Source organism: Eumetopias jubatus, unplaced genomic scaffold, assembly GCF_037043125.1.
Source record: "Eumetopias jubatus isolate StellerSeaLion01/CBP00866 unplaced genomic scaffold, mEumJub1_p1.0 scaffold_14, whole genome shotgun sequence".
In the NCBI taxonomy this organism is placed as follows: domain Eukaryota; kingdom Metazoa; phylum Chordata; class Mammalia; order Carnivora; family Otariidae; genus Eumetopias; species Eumetopias jubatus.
Window position 1 is genome coordinate 57988816 of NW_028274820.1, and position 18529 is coordinate 58007344.

The window sequence follows — 18529 nt, forward strand, 5'->3', positions numbered from 1 at the left end:
TAGGTATAGAGGGAACATACCTCAATATAATAAGGCCACATATAGCAAGCCCACAGCTAACATCATACTCAACAATGAAAATGTGAAAGGTTTTCCTCTAAGATCAGAACAAGACAAGGATGCCCACTCTCACCACTTTCATTCAACATGGTATTGGAAGTCCTAGTTGGACTTCGACAAGAAAAGGAAATAAGGGGCACCCGGGTGGCTCAGGTGGTGAAGTGCCTGCCTTCGGCTCAGGTCATGATTCCAGGGTCCTGAGATAGAGTCCCACATCAGGCTCCCTGCTCAGCGGGGAGCCTGCTTCTCCCTCTCCTCCCCACTTTTTCTCTGTCACAATCTCTGTCACTATCTCTGTCTCTCTCCCTCAGATAAATAAATAAAATCTCTTAAAGAAAAGATTTTTTTTAAGAAAGAAAAGGAAATAAAACACTTCCAAATCAGGAAAGAAAAACTGTCACTATTTGCCTATGACATATTACATATAGGAAACCCTAAACACTCCACGAAAAAACTGTTAGAATAAACAAATTCAGTTAAGTTGCAGGACATAAAAGCAATATATAAAAATCTGTTGCATTTCTTTGTATTAGTAACAAATAATCAAAAGAGAAATTAAGAAAACAATACCATTTATAATTATGCAAAAAGAATAAAATACCTAGCAATAAAGTTACCCAAGGAGGTGAAAGACCTGTACACTGAGAACTATAGGATACTGATGAAAGAAAATGAAGACACAAATTAATGGAAAGATAGTCTTTGCTCATGGATTGGAATAACTAATATTGTTAAAATGTCCATATGACCCAAAACAATCTATAGCCTCAATGTAATCCTATCAAAATCCCAATGGCATTCTTCACAGAGCTAGAACAAACAATCCTAAAATTTGTATGGAACCACAAAAGACCCTGAAAAGTCAAAGCAATCTTGAGAAAGAAGAACAAAGCTAGAGTCATCATACCCTCTTATTTCAAACTGTATTACAAAGCTATGGAATCAAAACAGTATGGTCTTGGCATAAGAACATACCCATACATCATTGGAACAGAATAGAGAGCCCAGAAATAAACCCATGCACATATGGTGAGTTAGTTTATGACAAAGCAGCCAAGGACATACAATGGAGAAAGTACTGTCTCAATAAATACTGTTGGGAAAACTTAACAACCACATGCAAAAGAACAAAACTGAACCACTATCTTATACCATCCACAAAAATTAACTCAAAATGGATTAAAGACTTGAATGTTACACCTGAAACCATAAAACTCCTAGAAGAAAGCATGGGTGATAAATTCCTTAACATTGGTCTTGGCAATGATTTTTTTTAATCTGACCCCAAAAGCAAAAATAAAAGCAAAAGCAACAAAAGTAAAAACAAACAAGCGGGACCACATCAAACTAAAACACTTCTGCACAGCAAAGGAAACCATCAATAAAATGAAAAGGCAACCTACTGAATGGGAGAAGACATTTACAAACCATATATCTGATAAGGGGTTAATATCCAAAATATATAAGGAACTCATAAAACTCAACAGCAGAAAAACAATCCAATTAAAAAATGGGCAGAGGGGGCGCCTGGGTGGCTCAGTCGTTAAGCATCTGCCTTCGGCTCAGGTCATGATCCCCGGGTCCTGGGATCAAGCCCCACATCGGGCTCCCTGCTCCACGGGAGGCCTGCTTCTCCCTCTCCTCCCCCTGCTTGTGTTCCCTCTCTCGCTGTGTCTGTGTCAAATAAATAAATAAAATCCTAAAAAAAAAAAAATGGGCAGAGGATCTGAATAGACATTTTTCCAAAGAAGATATACTGATGGCCAATGGGTACATGCAAAGGTGCTCGACATCACTCATCATCAGGGAAATGCAAATCCAAACCACAATGAGATATCAGCTCATACCTGTTAGAATGGCTACTTTCAAAAAGACAAGAAATAACAAGTGTTGGTGAGGATGTGAAGAGAACCTTTGTGTACTGTTGGTGGGAATGTAAATTGGTGCAGCCACTATGAAAAAAATCACATGGAGATTTCTCAAAAATTTAAAAATAGAACCACCATATGATCCAGCAATTCCATTTCTGAGTATTTATCTAAAGAAAACAAAAACACTTACTTGAGAAGATATATCCACCCCCACATTCAATGCAGTATCACTTACAACAGCTAAGACTTAGAAATAACCTAAGTGTTCACCAATGAACAAATGGATAAAGAAAATGTGGTATATACATACAATGGAATTTTATTCAGCCATAAAAAAGAATTAAATCTTGCCATTGGCGACAACATGGATGGACCTTAAGGATATTGTGCTAAGTGAAATAAGTCAGACTTAAAACGTCAAATACAGTATGATCTCATATATGGAATTCAGAAAAACAAAAAACAGAACTCATAGATACAGAGAACAGATTGGTGGTTGCCAAAGGTGAGGGTTGGGGGTGGATAAAATGGATGAAGTGGGTCAAAAGGTACAAAATTCCCGTTATAAGTCAGTTATGAGGATGTAACGTACAGCATGGTGACTACAGTTAATAATACTGTGCAGGGGCGCCTGGGTGGCTCAGTCATTAATGCGGCTGCCTTCGGCTCAGGTCATGGTCCCAGTGTCCTGGGATCGAGCCCCGCATCGGGCTCCCTGCTCAGCGGGAAGCCTGCTTCTCCCTCTCCCACTCCCCCTGCTTGTGTTCCCGTTCTCGCTCTCTGTCAAATAAATAAATATTTTTAAATAAAATATTTTTTTAAAAAGTACTGTACAGCAGGCCCCTCTTATATGTGGTCTCAATTACCTATGGTCAGCCATGGTCTGGAAGCAGATGATCCTCCTTTTGATGAATCATCAGGTCAATAATAGCTTTACACTACATCACAGTGCCTACATTATTTACCTCACCCAGCTCATCACATAGGCATTTTATAATCTCACATCATCATCATCAGAAGGATGAGTATGGTACATAAGATATTTTGAGAGAGAGAGACCAAATTCACATAACTTTTATTACAGTACATTGTTAGAATTGTTCTACTTTATTATTATTCTTGTTAATCTCTTACTAGGCTTAATTTATAAATTAAACTTTATTTTGGTGTGTGTGTGTGTGTGTGTGTGTGTATAAAATGCAAAGGGTTAGGTATTATCCATGGTTTGAAGCATCCACTGGGATCTTGGAACATATCCCCCATGGGAAGGGGGGACTACTATATTGCATATTTGAAAGTTGCTAGAAGAATAAATCTTAAAAGTTCTCATCACGAGAAAGTAAAATATTTGCAATTACATATGGTGACAGATGTTAACTAGACATTAGTGATCATTTAGCAATGTATACAAATATTGAATCATTACGTTGTACAGCTGAAACTAATATAATGTGATGTATCAATTATACGTCAATTAAAAAAAAATGATCCCTTCCCCAGTCTGGCCAGGGATCAATGTCCACAGGAGGAAGGAGGCAGAAGCTCTCCCATTAAGAAAATGAACAGCCAGATGTTCTTTGTCCTCTTCACACATATTTTTAAGGACAGCCCAAGGTGCTTTTCTCTTCTTGGGGGACAACAATACGAAAGCAAGAACAGAAGACCACCAAGATGGAGACATCATATAATCAATCTGAAAGGGTTAGACCTAAGGCACACACCTGGAGGTGAGTGAAGGGGGTAACACTGAATGGGGAGAAGAGTGCCCGTTCCTCACTCAGTGCACTTGTTGGACACCCTCCCTCTTGCTCCCGTTCTCCTGTGGGATCATCCTCCTCCTTTCTAAAGATTTATTTATTTTATTTGAGAGAGCGAGCGAGAGAGAACCTGCGTAAGCTGGGGAGGGGCAGAGGGGGAGAGAAAGAGAATCTCAAGCAGGCTCCATACTCAACACAGAGCCCAACGCGGGGCTGGATCCCAAGATGCTGAGATCATGACCTGAACCAAAACGAAGAGCTGGAAGTTCAACTGACTGAGCGATCCAGGCACCCCAAAGATCTTATTTATTTATTTATTTATTTGAGAGAGAGAGAGAGAGAGAGAGAGAGAGAGCGAGCATGTGTGCAAGCAGGGGAGGGGCAGAGGCACAGAGAGAATCTCAAGCAGGCTCCACGCTGAGCGCAGAGCCCCACGCAGGGATGGATCTCAGGACCCCGAGATCATGACCTAAACCGAAATTAAGAGTCAGACGCTCAGTGACTGAGCCCCCAGGCGCCGCAGGCTCATCCTGCTCCCATGTACCTGGCCGCTCCATGTGCCACAAACCCCTGCAGTTCTTCTGGAGCTGGTCCCCAGCTTTATCTCCCACACGCCAGGTTGCTACCTTCTCTGAGCCTCGGTCTGCATACCTGGAAACTGAGAACTGGCTACGGGGCTTCTGTTTAGTGAGACCTTACACACAGGGACCACACCGTACGTACTTCCTTTCATCCACTACTGGCAGGGAGAATGCTGTCCAGGCTGGTCAAAGACATGCCGACAACTTTCAGGGGGCTTCGTGAGGTGAACCCTCAGCCAGGAGGCGGACCCTCAAAGCCATTAAGGAACGGCTCTACAGACACAGAACAGATACGGGAGCCACTGGGAAGGAACAGGCGGAGAGGGTGGGAGGGAAGCGAGGCTCAGAGCTGGCGCAGCTGCTGGGGATGAGGGCAGCCAGCAGGAAGACAGGCTCCTCTCCTAAGGCACCTCATAGTTCCCCAGCCCCAGCCCCAGTGAAGCTGCCTCGTCTCCCAGGCTGAAGCTTTACTTTGGAATTCTATCTTGAAGGCTTTGAAAGCCAAAATGCAAATTGAGAGAGAAGAAATCCAGAGAAGGCTTTTACAACTCTAATAATATCCAAAAGAAGGAGGGAAGCAGCTTTCTTTTCTAAAGCACAAATGCAGTCCCCAGGATTCCTCCTACAGAGACGAGGGGAAGGCATGCTTTCTCATACAGACCACCACCCCCAAACTCATTCATTCAACTCCACAAACAGCTCAGTCCTATTATGACCCAGGCACTGGGACAGACGCTCGTGATTGCTCAGCAAACAAGACCAAGGCAGTCACTGTTGCCACAATCCCCCTGTGTAACAGCCCTTGATAATAACAGGTCCTACAGGAATAGGGTTTCCGATGGCATTCTCATAAGGCCCTCAAAAAGCAGGCGACATCACGAGAGTAGGAAACCTCAGCTTTTATCCACTCTGCTAAAGAGAAATGATAAAACTACAAGGGCCCCGGGGTTCCTAGTTCTGGGGTGGAAAACCAGTTGCATCTCGAGTATCCCATCGGATGGACCCATCAGCAACAGCTGCCCACCTGTAGGGAAAAGGATTCCAAGGCTGAGTCCAGGCCAAACCCAAGGCAGTGAGGGGCAAGAAAGCCACGACTGATTGGCAATGTCTGCAGAGGCCTGAGAAGGCAACGGAGACTGCCTCTCACCCCCCCACCCCGCCCTGAGGTTACAGACGCACCTGAATGCACTAACGCATATGGCCCGTTAGTGACACAGCCAAAATCAGGACACACAGCTGCTTTTTTCTATAATTCTGTTTTAATTCCAGTATAATTACAAAAAATCCTAAAATGGATATGGAACCACACAAGACCCCAAATAGCCAAAGCAATTTGGAAAAAGGAAAGCAAAGCCGGAGGCTGGAGGCATCACCATTCCAGACTTTAAGCTATCTTACAAAGCTGTCGTGATCAAGACAGCACGATACTGGCACAAAAACAGACACATAGATCAACAGAACAGAATAGAGAGCCCAGAAATAAACCCACAATGACGTGGTCAATTAATCTGCGACAAAGCAGAAAAGAATATGCAATGGGAAAAAGATAGTCTCTTCAACAAATGGTGTTGGGAAAACCAGGACAGCCACATGCAGAAGAATGAAACTGGACCATTTCCTTACACCACACACAAAAATAGACTCGAAATGGATGAAAGACCTAAATGTGAGACCTGACGCCATAAAAATCCTAGAAGAGAGCACAGGCAGTAATGTCTCTGACATCTGCTGTAGCAACATTTTTCTAAATGTGTCCCCTGAGGCCAGGGAAATAAGAGCAAAAATAAAACTAGTGGGACTCCATCCAAGGGACACATGGCTTCTGACTCCTGGACCAGTGCTCTTTCCGCTGCACTGCTCTGAAAACTAACATCAAGAGGCACGGGGCGCAGAGGTGCTCTGGAGAAAGGGCAGGATGGCCAGAGCCGGGAACAGACTGGGGACATTACAAAGACGCCAGAAGATGGTGGCTGGCCTCCTACTGCAAGAGTATTAAGCACGAATTACTAACCCACAGAACCAGAGATGCACACCGATGATTAAAGCCTTAGCAGTTTAGGTGTTTCTTTCAGAAAGTTGTGACGTTATCGGCTAAAGCTGCAGCGAAAGAGGCGCGTGCTCCCAGACCCGCTTGGGGCCACGCTATAAAAGGCTGCTGACACGAGGTCCACGCACACTGCTCAGGAGCTCAGCTCTGCTCTTCTGACAGCTCACTAAGCAGCGAAGGTGGCTTCTCTTACCAGAGCCAACGTCCTCCAGCCTACAGATGCAGCAAAACGCCTACCGCGGCTGTGGCACGAGTAATTTTGGGCACCGCCCCCTAAAATCCTGAAATGCAGATGCCGATGCTGCTTCCATCTGCCTGTTTACCCCTTCGAGGGGACATGCTTTCCCCTTCCAAGCCTGCATGCTCCCTGAGAGGGAAAGGGGGACAGGTAGCACCTCCGGGTGCTGCACTGGGCCCTCGGGGCCTGGAAGGTTCTGGCACCCTGAGTGTGCTTCGCCACTAGCTGCACACCCCAGGTTTGTTCAGGCTTGAGAGCCTGATGTCGGTGGATGGCAGGGGGAGAGCCAGCCCCACAGATGGGTCTTTCAGCCAAGCCTGGTCATTCCATTGCTCTTAGCAGGGACTGCAGTAGGATGGTCCACTGGGACAATTCTGGGCCACTGAGAACTCAGGAAAACCTGCTGAGGGTTCTCACAAGGTTTTTTCCTTCCTCTTAAAATGAGGTACACGGAAGAGACCGCTTTTCTGCCCTTGGGCCTTGTTGTTGGCAATGCAGCCATTTGGGGACCAAGAGTAGGCTACTGAGACGCGCAATGCACGGAGGCTACCACGGGGGGGGCTCCACAGAGCCACTGGATTAAGCATCCACCATTCACTTGGGTTAAGGGTGGCTCATCCCACCTCAAGATGATTTCTTATGTGAGGTTCTTTGCAACTAGAGACACCCTAACTGGCTCCTGAAGTTACTGTCACCTTATTCCACAGGGAGACAAGCAACACAGAGGGCTTATAAACCAATGACCTGAAGGCACACAGCTAATAATGGCCAGGATGAGAATGCAGATGAGCGTGTCCATAGCGCACGTTTCCATCTTCCCTCTCCCTCCAAGGCCTCCACTGGGCGTTGCATACAGAAAGTACTAAATACATGCTTGTTAACAGACCAGCAGCCTTTCTGCTCCCCAGAGACTAGCAGCAGACCCCCCCGGACACTGGAGCAGTCACCCATGGGCTGGCTCCTCACCACCAACCAAGAGACTCTATTTCAACCATGAAAGAAATTTCCCACACACCAGAGACACCAAACCCAGAGCAGGGGTCAGGAAATCTCTAGAAACCTGAACTACTGCACCCTGGGGCCTCTGGTGTAATCTAATGACAATGGCCTTGCTCTCTCTCTCACTTGGCTGTGACTTCAGGACTGTAAGTTGCCTGAAAAAAATAAAAATCAAGGCACAACCCCCCATGATTATCAACATGACAAGGTGCCCCCCACACTGAGACAGCTCCACCTCTGTTCACATTATAGTCTATAGGACACCTCATCTCGCTCACATACAACCCAGGCAGAGAGAGGAAAAAACAACTGAACAATCAGAGACGTTCAGCTTTCAGACTAATCCATTTGCTGCCACCAGTGGATGAGACTCGGCAGGTCTGTAAGATGATAAAACAAGTGGAGCTGAGGCTGAGCTGAGTTCATGCAGGAGCCCTTGGGACATTCTTCTTTCCAAACTCTGTGCTTCAGCAGCTAGACTGGAAAAATTAGGTGTTTTGTGCATCTGGGCTTAAATCCTGAGTCCGGGCAGACTAATTAACGTCAGCAACTGAGGCTCCTCAGATGTAAAATGAAGACAAACCAATTATTCGCTCAAGCAGACAGTGCTTAGTATGCCTTAGGCACCATGCGGGGCCACAGGTAAGCCAGACGATGTGCCGGGAGGAACACGGACATGGAAGCAGGCAGGTACAACATATGTTACCCCACAGAGTCACACTGGTTTGTGTCCCAATAGGGGAATCGTTGGGTGACATGGCTCCTGAAGGCAGTGGGGCTAATCTGAGGAATTGGCCAGAAACAGAGGAGGTGAATCTGTCTGTGTTCTTCTGTGCACCTGTGTGGACAGAAGTGAAGGAGCTTTCAGACGAGGCCTGAAGGTGAGAAAGAGCCTGGAGCTTAATCCCAGAAATTGAAACAAGTTCAGGGGACTGGCCTGGAGAGTGTGGGGGGGGAATGGTGGGGAAGGACGCTAAAGAGCAAAAGCTAGGCCATGTCAACCAGACAGGGGTGTGGACATCATCCTAAGACACCAGAAAGCACAGAGGGCACAGAAGGCACGAGCCAGGCAGGGACATGCTCCAACCCACTGCCTGTGGAGTACCCACTGGGAGGGGTGGCAGTGGGTCCAGAGAGGAAGACATCCGCTAGGAGGCTCGGTGGACATCCACAGAAGAGATGGTGGAGGCCAGCACCAGGGAAGCAGTTGTGAGGCCAGGACCATGGGAACAGGTGAGAAAGAACGGAAGAGGTAGGGTCAACTAGCCAGACTAGGTATGGGAGAGAAGCTGAGGAAGGAGCCACGTCTGGTACTAAGATTTCTGGCTGAGACAACTGGACTTAAGCCTCACCAACCAGCACCTCAAAGGGAGTCAGGCCAAGAAGCAGGTTTAGAGAGAAGATGACAATTTCAGTGATGGCTACAGTCTATGTGTCAGACCCTGTGTGAAGAGCCCAGGTGGGATCAACATCTGCTCATCTAAACTTGAACTTTGACTCATTCCAGGCAATCCAATTTTGAACACCACATCTCATCAATCTTAAAACACATATTTTTTTCCCACATCTTAACATCTGAAATCAGGATGTTTTAAAACTGATGGGTGACATGGTTTAATTGGCAGTGTCCTTTCTTAGTGATACGTAAAATAGCAGTGCATCTTACAATGGATGACATCCTGGATTTGATGAAATACGATAACGTCTACCAATCTTAGAAGAATACAGTACTTGAACGTCTCTCCTTAGGATGTAAATCCTACCTAGTTCCAAAAAGATCTGAAGTAGCCTGTCAAAGTAAAGCTGACAGGACAGGGTGGGTTCTGCAAAAAAATAAAAACCACTCCCAGGATCAAATATTGGAAAGAAGCCCCAGAACACCCTTGTCTCCCACATGAGGGGTTATTTAGCTGGCCATGATTTACACTGTGGATAAAAATAACAGAAGGTCAAACAAACTTCCAGGAACCCCCAATCCTAAGAACTAAGACCAAAACCAGGACACACAATAATTTGAAAAAAAAAAACCAGTAAGTTCACTGACTTTCAGACAGCACAGAGATGGGTGTGGCCTGGGGTCTCAGAAAAGACATCTTTTATTTTTTTTATTTTTTAAAGATTTTATTTATTTGAGAGAGAGAGAGAGAGCACAAGCAGGAGGCACAGCAGAGGGAGAGGGAGAAGCAGGCTTCCCTTGGAGCAGGGAGCCCGACGCGGGACTCCATCCCAGGACCCTGAGATCATGACCTGAGCCGAAGGCAGACGCTTAACTGACTGAGCCACCCAGGCGCCCCAGAAAAGGTACCTTTTTAAGAGTGGACTTGGTGGGGCCTTGAAAGCTTCGTAGCTGCATTTCCCACAAAGAATGTGATGACCAAGGCAAGGCCCACTAACGTCTTCCTGATGTTGTTCAAGGGCTCCGTGTAGCTTTATTCAAGAATCGAACGAGCACTTCCTTTGACAAAACATGCAGAGAGAACAGTCTCCTGCTTCCAGATTTGGTGGCACAGCTCTGTGTCAGGGTCCACACTCATTTCAGAAGAAGCCAGGCTGTGGCTAAGGCAGGAACCAGAGCCTCTCCCACCTTCCCTGAAGGTAGCGAGTCCTCCCACGGTGGGGTTCACAAGGGAGACTACATGGCTGCCTCCCTCCTCCAAGATGTGAACTTCAGAAAAGCTACACGTCGGAAACTCCAAGGACGTCACTTTATTTCTCCTCTGAAACTCGGCATCTCCCTGCTCTGTTTTCAAAGGCTAAGTCACACGTTTCCCTCTGACAGCTCTGACCTTTCCTGGCTTTTATAACCATGCTCTACTTGGGGCTAGCGATAACAGCCGTAGTTATAAAAGGGTTCCCACTAATAACTACATGCCATGCGAACTTGCCATGCGCCATGCTTTGTTTATATTCTCTCATTTAATTCTCACACAAATACCTTGGGAACACTAATCCCATTTTATTAATGAAATCCGGGGCAGTGAAGGAGAAAAAGATGGCTCCTATGTCTTGGTTTAAAGAGAAAGATCTTTTTTGTGGCACCTGGGTGGCTCATTAAGCATCTGCCTTCAGCTCAGGTCATGATCCCAGGGTCCTGGGATCGAGCCCCGCATCGGGCTCCCTGCTCAGCGGGAAGCCTGCTTCTCCCTCTCCCTCTCCCCTTGCTGTGTTCCCTCTCTCGCTGTCTCTCTCTGTCAAATAAATAAAACCTTTTTAAAAAAATAAGTAAATAAATAAAAATAAAATTTTTTGTGTGTAAACCGTTGGAATTCAGAAGTATTTAGATATAATAAGACTGAGTGTAATTTTGAAATATTTTAGGTAATTATGAAGGTTTGTCATTGCCGTACCATTGCTGGCATGATATATAGTTCCACAGCGTTTATAAGTTAGAATTCTTAACAAAGAGTCCAACTTCTAATTATCACATAGTCATTCAGAACCTGAATCTGTTTTACCAGAATTTGCTTTACCATACAACAGAGAAGGAGAATGGTATCTGCTCTGGAAATCAGCCAAAACCAAGGCCTGAACTCGGGGAGAAGGGGCTGATGTGTGTACTCTGGAGTCCACTCACTTCTGATATCTAGCCAGAAGAAAATCCTCAGAGGTCATCTAGTCAGATACTTCACCGACAGCTGAGGAAACTGAGATGAGGGGCAGAAGTGACAGAGCAAGTTACAGAAGTTATTAACCAGGAATAAACTTCCCCAAGACCCTAGGAGATCTGGGGCAGAGATGGGGTGGAGTGTGGTCATTATACTTAAGGCAGTAACAAATGGCTGCTGACAGTGGGAGACAAGGCAGAAAAAGGAGAGTTTATTATAAAATAATGGTGGATCTTAAGATAGAATAAAACATGAATCCAAATCATTATGAAAACATCTCAATAACCATGGTATTCTCCATTTAAAAAAAAAAAAAAAAGGGGAAAAAGAAGTTCCTGATATACCTTAGCATGGTTTTCCATCAAGAATGTTTTAAGAGGGGCACCTGGGTGGCTCAGTCATTAAGTGTCTGCCTTCAGCTCAGGTCATGATCCCAGGGTCCTGGGATCGAGCCCTGATCAACAGGAGGCCTGATTCTCCCTCTCCTGCTCCCCCTGCTTGTGTTCCCTCTCTCACTGTGTCTCTGTCAAATAAATAAATAAAACCTTTTTTTTAAAAAAAGAATGTTTTAAGATAAACACAGAGCTCGCATTCAAAGAGGTCAGCTCCAGGTATCTGGAAGGTTAATTCCAGTAGAATACCTTCATGACCCACAATGCTAGATAAATGTTATATATGCAGGCACTTGTTTTTTCAAGGATAGATGAAGTTTGTTTTTGAGATGTACACACATCTCATGGACAATAGAGCTAATACTCTGAATTCTGAGGGCTAAAATAACTTTTACACAGATGACAACTTATCTAAATGACCTGAAATAAAATGACTGCAAATAAGTCCTCAAGAATGTACAGTACTTAAGCATTACTAATTACCACTCCCAAGGCCACATGTATGTCAAACAGCACCTTATCAATCCAATGATGTTGTGGGAGTCCAAAGATAGGCAGACGATGTAGATAAGAATTTATGATTCCAGCATGAAGTAAGAAGTATATTCGCTCTACATGATCTCTGTCCCACGACTGGGAGAGTCTTCCCTTGCCATCCCTCTCCTTCCCCTGTAGCTCACCTTTACCTCTTAGCAACAGAACAAGGAGGAGGTGACTCTGTCAGAAGACACATCTTCCATTTCTAGATGTTAAATGTGTTCCTTCCCATGTTCCTGGTGTCACCCCCATCCCCACCCCAGGCCATCTCTTCCCCATCACCTCTACAATGAACAGGTTTCTAAAGACCCTCCTGAGGTGATCTCATCCCTGTGTACGGCATCTCCAGGTGGGCAGGCCTAGCCATGTACTAGGCTTGCTCACGCACGTGTCTGGTCCACTGTGCTGGGAACCTGGATTCATGCTTTACCTTTACATCCTATGCTAGAACTTCAGCTACTTTTACCTCAGCCAGTTTCTTTGCCTCACATCCACTTAAACACAATTTTGAGGAAAGAACAGGAACCTTGGCGCCAGAAAATCCTGGGTTGAATCCCAGCTCCAGCATCCAAATTGAGCTCTGGGACTGAAAACAAGTTCCTTTTCCTTCCTGAGCCTTAGTTCCTTAAGTGTAAAAGAAGAGAATTGTGCAGAGTAAACACACACTTTGTGTCTGTGCCATAAAGTGCCTGGCACACAGTAGGTGCTCAGCAGATACTTGTTTCCTTCCTCTTCCTGTCTTCCCACTCACAACTGCTGGCAAGAACTTCTTTCTCTTCAGAATATTTTCTTCTATCTCTACTCACTGACCCCTCTCCATATGCTTCCTGTTGGCACTACCTTCTACACCTGAATCACAAAGAGGATTTGGAAAACCTATGCTGGGAAATGTGATTGTAAAGCACTGCCAAACATGGTTCATAAAATAGAAGTAACAAAATTGCACAAAAGGGCTCAACTATAGAGGTCTGTCTGATGACTGAGAAGCAGAGGCCCCTGGACACTCCCAGTCTACCTGTCCTTCTTCCCCTTTTTTTTGCCAGACTTAGCAAATAAAAATGCATGATGCCCAGATAAATTTTATTTTCAGATAAACAACAGATATGTTTCTGGTGAGTCCCAAGTATTGTAGTAGAAAAGGAAAATGCCTCCCTAGCAAAGAAAAAAAGCCACAGAGAAAGGAAAATAAAGACTATGACTGTCACAGAAAGAGGTGGCTGTCCCTTCCACCCGATGTCACCAGAGAGAGCTTAAAGTTCTCTGACCAAAAGGGGATTCCTGCCAGAGTCTTGGAGTCCTACGAAGTACCGGGAGGCAGTGAATAATGGCCAAGGTCTTTCAAGTCCATTTAGCACTGGCGGTTAGTTACAGACTGCAGTTGCCTCAGCATTCTCAAGGTCTATACAAAAATCCACGCACTAAATGCTTGATACATGACTTTTATGGTAGTATTTACTCATTAATTTTTTAAACATAATTTTGTTCAATGAGTGAATGTATTTTATATTTCATATAATCCTAAGAATGTTGGAAAAGTGAGAATAAACCACCTATACCTAAATGCAAGTGAGTTTTCTCTTTATTTGGAGTTGCATTTTCTGTTTTAAAAGAAAAAGAGTAAAAAAAAGAAAAAGTGATAAAATTACACAGGAAAACACACATATGTACAAACTGAAACATCAGCTCTCACAAGGATGATTGCAATCACCACTCAACTGGACTCCCTGCTTCCACTTATCTAGTCTCCTCTCAAACCAGCAGCCAGAATGATCCCTCTAAAAAATAAGTCCCACATGCCACTTCCCATCTCACTCTGAATAAAAGCTAAAGCCTTTACAGCGGACTGCAAGTCCCTGTAGGACCTGCCATCCACTCCTTTTACCCCCTCAGGCCTCCCCTTCTCCTGCCCAGCTTACTTACTCCAGCCACACTGACCCCTGCCCACAACACTCTTGCCTAGGATACCCCTACACTCGAATCTGTCCTCCCTCAAATCTTTGCACTGATGCCAACTTCCCTGCAATGCCTTCTCTGGCCACTTTTTTCAAATCATAAACCCCATTCCTAGCATGCCCTATCCCTCTTCTTGCTATATTTTTCTGACAATTCCCATCAACTTAGTATATACTTTACTAAGTTGTACATTTTTGTGTCTCTCCCCACTAGAATGTACAGCAGAAGTGTTGGCATTTTGTTCACTGCAGCATCCCAAGCATGAGGAACAGTACATGGCACATATAGGCACTCAACAAAATTTTTATTGACTGTTCAGTAAACATAAGGTAAAAATAATGAGTTACACCAGGTAAAATGTATTTACTACAAGCTAAGCAATGAATAACTATGGGGTTTTCTTCAAGATTTCAAAGTTGAAAACCAGCTCTTCTGCTAAAGCCCCTAATTTGCTTTCTTCTTTCCTAATCAGAAAGCTAGCAGGAGCCAGAGGGGAATGTCATTTTCTTGCTTCTGATATCAATATTCAAAAATGTAAGACATAGCATTCTCCCTGTTGGCATTTTATAAACAGCAAATTTTTTTAAAAAGTATATATTTGCCTGAAGTAACATCCTTTTAGAGTGCTTCCCTTAAATGTAAACGGACTAAATTTTCCAATAAAAATGCAAAGAGTGGCTGAATGGATTAAAGACAAAAAAAACACCCGAGACCCATCTATATGCTGCCTACAAGAGATTCACTTAAGATGTAAAGACACACAAACTGACAGTGAAGGGTTGGAAAAAGATATTGCATGTAGATGGAAACCAAAAGAAAGCTAGGCTGGCTATACTTACAGCAGACAAAAAAGACTTTAAAACAAAGACTGTAATAAAAAAACAAAGAAGAGGGGCACCTGGGTGGCTCAGTCGTCAAGCATCTGCCTTCGGCTCGGGTCATGGTCCCAGGGTCCTGGGATCTAGCCCTGCATCGGGCTCCCTGCTCAGCGGGAAGCCTCCTTCTCCCTCTCCCACTCCCCCTGCTTGTGTTCCCTCTATCACTGTCTCTGTCAAATAAATAAATAAAATCTTTTTTAAAAAAATCCAAAAGCCTTATCTCTAAGATTAGGACAAGACAAGGATGCTCACTCTCTCTACTTTATTCAACATAATATTGGAAATCCTAGCCAGAGTAATTAGGCAAGAAGAAGAAATAAAATGCAACCACACAGGAAAGGAAAAAGTGAAACTATCATTATTTGCGTGTGATATGACATTACAAATAGAAAATCGTAAAAACCCCACCAAAAAACTGTTGGAACTAATAAAGAAATTCTGTAAAATTCCAGGATACAAAATCAATATGCAAAAATCTGTTGAATTTCTATACACTGATATGAACATTCAAAAAGAGAAATTAAGAAAATAATTCCATTTATAACTGCATCAAAAAGAATAAAATACCTAAGAATAAACTTAACCAAAGAGATGAATATTCTGTACACTGAAAACTGTACAACCCTGATAAAAATAAATTGAAAAACAAATAAATAATAAGATATTCCATGCTCATGGATTAGAATATCACTAAAATGTCCCTACTATCCAAAACAATCTACAGACTGAATGTAATTCCCATTAAAATTCAAATGCATTGTGACTCCTGGGTGGCTCAGTTGGTTAAGCGTCTGCCTTCAGCTCAGGTCATGATCCCAGGGTCCTGGGATTGAGTCCCATTTTGGGCTCCCTGCTCAGCAGGGAATCTGCTTCTCCCTCTCCCTCTCTCTCCTCCCCTCTGCTCATGTTCTGTCTCTCTCAATCTCTCTATAAAATAAATAAATAAAATCTTTTTAAAAAATTCCAATGCATTTTTCACAGAAAGGAAAAACTCTAAAAATTCTAAAATTTGAATGGAACCACAAAAATCCCTGAGTAGCCAAAGCAATCTTGAGAACGAAGAACAAAACTGGAGGCATCACACTGTCTTACTTCAAACTATATTACAAAACTACACTAATCAAAACAGTAAGATTTGGACATAAAAACAGACATATAGATCAATGGAACAGAATAGAGTCCAGAAATAAAACCATGCACATACGGTCATTTAATGACAAAGGAGTCAAGAATATAAAATGGGGAAAGGACAGTCTCTTCAATAAATGGTATTAGAAAAACTGGATAGCCACATGCAAAAGAATGAAACTGGCCCACCATCTTACACCATCCACAAAAATTAATTCAAAGTGGATTAGGGCGCCTGGGTGGCTCAGTTGGTTAAGCAACTGCCTTTGGCTCAGGTCATGATCCTGGAGTCCCGGGATCGAGTCCCATATTGGGCTCCCTGCTCAGCGGGGAGTCTGCTTCTCCCTCTGACCCTCTTCCCTCTTGTGCTGTCTCTCATTCTCTCTCTCAAATAAATAAATAAAATCTTTAAAAAAAAAAGTGGATTAAAGACTTTAATGTTACACCTGAAACCATAAAATTCCTAGAAGAAAGCATGGGTGGTAAGTTCTTAGACATCAGCCTTGGCAATGATTTTTTGAATCTGACACCAAAAGCAAAAGCAACAAAAGCAAAAATAGTAAGTGGGACTACATCAAACTAAAACACTTCTGCACAACAAAGGAAACCATCAACAAAATGAAAAGGCAACCTACTGGATGGGAAAAAATATTTGCAAATCATATATTTGATACAGAGTTTATAAAATATATAAAGAACTCCTACAATTCAATAGAAAAAAGAAATCAATTTTTAAAGTGGGCAGATCTGAAGAGACATTTTTCCAAGGAAGACATACAGATAGCCAATGGCTACATGAAAAGATGCTTGATAGCACTCATCAAAGAAATGCAAATCAAAAGCACAATGAGCTATCACCTCCCACCTGTTAGAATAGCTAGTATCAAAAAGACAAGAAGTAATAGGAATTGGAGAGGATGTGGGAAAATGGGAACCCTTGGCTCTGTTGGTGGAATTATAAATTGGTGCAACCACTAAGGAAAACAGTATAAAGGTTCCTCAAAAAATTAAAATAGAACTACCATATGATCCAGAAATTTCACTTCTGGGTATTTATGCAAAGTATTTAAACATTTACTCAAAAAGATTTGCACCCCCATGTTCACTGCAGCATTATTTAGAATAACCAAAATATAGACACAATCTAAGTGTCCACAGATAGATGAATGGATAAAGAAATATGGCGTATATATGTTATATTGTGACTTATAGTAAGAAATATATATTTGGTCTTCAACCCAGTTCTTGGCATGGAACTTCTGACCCTTGGAATTTCCTGTGATAAGAGCAATAAAGGTGTCTTTTGTTATGTTAATGAGGTGACTTTTGGAAAGCCCTTAGGTAACCTAAAGATGGGGGCTGTTGTCCTGGGAGCCAACCAGGTAATTAGAAGGTTTTAACTTTCAGTACTTCCTCCCCAACCTCTAGGGAAGGAAGAGGGGCTGGAGGTTGAATCAATCACCAATGGTCCGTGATGATTTAATCAATTGCGACTATGTGATAAAGCCTCCATAAAAACCCAAAAAGACAGGGTTCAGAGAGTTTCTGGATTGGTGAACACATGAAGATTTGGAAAGAGTGGTGACCTGGAGAAAGCAGGAGGCCCATACCCTGCCCCATGCATCTCCTCCACCTGGCTGTTCCTGAGTTATATCCTTTTATAATAAAACAGTGATCTACCATGTAAAATGTTTCATATTTCAAATTAATTGAACTCAAGGAGGGGATCACGGGAATCTGATTTTTAGTCAGTTGGTCAGAAGTACAGTTAACAACCTGGACTTGTAAAGGGCATCTGAAATCCAAGGAGGGGGTCGTGGGAACCTCCAATCTGTGGTGCCCGTAGTCAGAAGCACAAGGAACAGCCTGGGCTTGCTGCTGGCATCCGACACAGAGTAAGGGCTGAGGACAGTCTTTTTAGGACTGAGCCCTTACCCTGTGAATCTGACACTATCTTTATGTAGACAGTATCATCAGGGAGTTGAATTCTCAGACACTGCTGGAATTGGGTCAGGAACCTAATTTAATGCATATACAATGGAATATTATTCAGCCACATAAAAGAAGGAAATCTTGCCATTTGGGACAACATGGATGGAGCTTGAGGGGATTATGCTAAGTGAAATAAGTCACACAGAGAAAGACAGAAAGAGCCCAATCTCACGTATATATGGAATCAAAACGAACAAACGAGCTCATGGATTCAGAGACCAGATTAGTGGTTGCCAGAGTGGAGGGTAGGGGTACATGAATGGGTAAAGACCAAAAGGTAAAAACTTCCTGTTATGAAATAAGTCCTAGGGATGTAATGTACAGTACACTGACTATAGTTAATAATACTGTATTTCATGTTTGAAAGTTGCCGAGAGAATAAATTTTAAAAGTTCTCATCACAAGAAAAAACATTTGCAACTATGTATGGTGATAGATGCTAACTAAACTTACTGTGGTGATCATCTTGCAATAGGGACAAATAACAAATT

General features: G+C 43.3%; 1 protein-coding gene across 1 annotated transcript in view; it reads right to left on the reverse strand.

Annotated features, from left to right (window-relative positions):
• Positions 1-18529, reverse strand: part of GSDME (gasdermin E) — a 64038-nt gene that overhangs the window by 29898 nt on the left and 15611 nt on the right. The gene's annotated exons all lie outside the window — the stretch shown is intronic.